The sequence below is a fragment of the Brassica oleracea genome, chromosome C3, assembly GCF_000695525.1.
Source record: "Brassica oleracea var. oleracea cultivar TO1000 chromosome C3, BOL, whole genome shotgun sequence".
Lineage (NCBI taxonomy): Eukaryota > Viridiplantae > Streptophyta > Magnoliopsida > Brassicales > Brassicaceae > Brassica > Brassica oleracea.
The window spans coordinates 30,985,843-30,988,964 of record NC_027750.1 but is presented as its reverse complement, the minus strand read 5'-3'; positions in this window follow the sequence as shown (position 1 = coordinate 30,988,964).

The following is a 3,122-nucleotide window of genomic DNA, read 5'->3' as shown; positions in this document are numbered from 1 at the left end:
TTCCTCGGAATATTCCGAGGGCATATCTCCTCGGAATATCCCGACGGATACACTTCCTCGGAATATTCCGACGGCTAAGGTTTCTCGAAATATTCCGACGGCCAAGGTTCGTCGGAATATTCCGATACCTCTTTTGTCTCGGAATGTTTCCGAGGACCGTTCCATCGGAAAGATCCGAGGAGATACCGACGAACAGTCCTAGGAAATGTTTTTTCGGAATGTCCTCGGAATCTTTAATTCTCGGTATTCCCTCGGAATTTTCCGAGGAAATAGGAAATTTTACTTTCTGACGAAAAATTTCCGACGACCATTCTCGTCGGTATGTCCTCGGAATACCGTTATTCCGAGGACATACCGACGATATTTGTCGTCGGAATCCCGGTGTTTTCTTGTAGTGTGACATTGGTGGGCTTGTGAATGGTGGCAACGTAACTCAACTTTCCCATCTTAGACTTGCAAAAAAAAAGGTAAGAGCTCATTTAGATACATTGATAGAAACAATCAAAACATCTGAGTATATACAAACCAATCACCAAAATTTTAGAATACAAATCCAAAAGTCATTTCAAACTAACAGAAATCTAGTCTCAAGGAGAGGCTAGCAATTAAACTCAATACTTTCAAGCCTCCAGACTTTCTAGATCCTAATCCACTTATGGAGGGATCTCTAATCTTTGTGGCCTAGACCACCAAAATCACCGAAATATTTTTTTTTTTACAGAATTAGTGCAACCGAAGATTTTTATAGTTCTTAAATTATTTTCATGGGCATGGGTATTGGTGATAGAGTATAAATTTGTTTAAACAGTTTTATTTTTCTCATGCAGTTCTTTTAATGATAACTTTTTCTTGATTTCACATACATAATTGAGATATGTAATACCCTTTTGTAGTAGATTGCTAGACTTTCTTAAAAGATATCTTTAATGTAATGTTTAATGGTTATCTAAATAATTTATGATTTAAATTAACTGTTATCAATATTAAGTAATTTGCTGAATTTCTTTTAAGACAAACACATGACAAACAGAAAATATACAAAATTTAAGAAATGCTATAATATACCATCAGATGTGATTCATAAGGAGAAAGACATGACAAACATAAAATATACAAAAAATTTAAGAAAATTTTGTATTGTTGTTGGATCAAATTATCCACTTGAGTTATCTTATTCACATCAAGGAGAATAGTTCTGAAATTCAAAAAGGATTATGTGCTCTAAGTATTGCATTATTTTTAGAGCAAATTGGGTCAAAACCCATAGAAGAAGTCCAAATTAAGTAAGTACCAAGAATAGTACGGGAACCAAAAAGTTGTGGAAAATGGAATATGGTTGATGACAAAAATGCCCTCACCACTTTCGATTTCGACTTCCGCGAGCATAGGGACGTAGGGTTTATAGGTATATCAGAATTATTAAGATTTTCCATAGATTATGTGTAGATATTATTTAGATATCAAAAGATATTATTTAGACATCAAAAGATATTATTAGATTTCATCGGTAAACAAACTTAAACAGTGGTAGTAGTGTTAACTTCTCGTCCACATAATTTTTGACTCAAACGGCGCAAGCCAAAAATGAATCAACCCCAAAAGATTTGCCTCACCCCGTAACAATGGAGCTGTTCCAGATAATTAACATATACAACTTAGCCGGCTACTACCAAAGTTACACAAGTAATATCATTTAGACAAAGATAATTAACATATACAACTTAGCCGGCTACTACCAAAGTTACACAAGTAATAACATTTAGAGAAAGATATTTAGCTATTTTTGAAACTTACAATGGTGTTTTCATTTTGTCAAGGAGAATGGAGAACTTAGCTGAGTAGTCAATGCTACTTCTTGGGTTGTTTGACTCTGCAAACCGTCTGTCTTGCAAGGTTGAGAAACCGTTTGTCACATTCATAGTTTCCTAGTAGAGACTTGGGGTTTTTTTTTCTGCCGTTTACTCTTCCTACAACCGAGACCAAACTCCTCGGTCTCAGGTTGAATGGCGTCACTTCCAGCAACACCACCTCCCTCGTCTCCCCCACTAATACATGCACTAACGACCTTGTCCACCACTGCACGTTCCTGCAGCATCGGTGTTGCGGGCATGTCCAAGGCTGATAGATTTCTTCACGGCGTTATCCTCATCCAAATTGTCATCCTCAGATGAGCTCCCATCTTGAACCACCTCAGCATGACTAACTGTAGTGCTAACACGAATCCTTTCATGTCACAGAAGACCTAAACCCTAAATCCTAAACCCTAAACCCTACAACTAATCCCTAAACCCTAAATCATAAACCATAAACCATATACCCTCGCCCGTTGTGTTGCTAACATGGACGCCTTCATATCTAATAAATATAGTTTACGGATAATGTTTATGGTAGCTCGACCAATACTTATATTGACCAGCTAGTTCCATAAACTCGACATGTAAGAAAGTAAACCCAATACCGTTAACCATACACCCTAAACTCTGAACCGTAAACCCTCAACATACAACCCTAAACCCTTCATTTTACAACCTTATGTTCCAAATTATATACCTAAACCATAAACCCTAAACCCTAAACCTTAAACCCTAAACCCTCAACCCTACAACTAATCCCTAAACCCTAAATCATAAAGAATAAATCATATACCCTCGCCCCTTATGTTGCTAACATGGACGCCCTCATATCTAATAAATATATTTTACGGATAATGTTTATTGTAGCCCGACCAATACTTATATTGGCCAGCTAGTTCCATAAGCTCGACATGTAAAAGTAAACCCAATACCGTTAACCATAAACCCTAAACCCTGAACCGTAAACCCTCAACATATAACCCTATACCCTTCATTTTACAACCTTATGCTGAAAATTATATACCCTAAACCCTAAACCCTAATCCCTAAACCCTAAATCATAAACCATAAATCATATACTCTTGCCGCCCTCATATCTAATAAACATATTGTACGGATAATGTTTATGGTAGCTCGGCCGATATTTATATTGGCCAGCTAGTTCCATAAACTCGACATGTAAAAGTAAGCCCTAAACCCTAAACCCTAAACCCTAAACCATAAACCCTAAACCCTGAACCGTAAACCCTCAACATACAACCCTATACC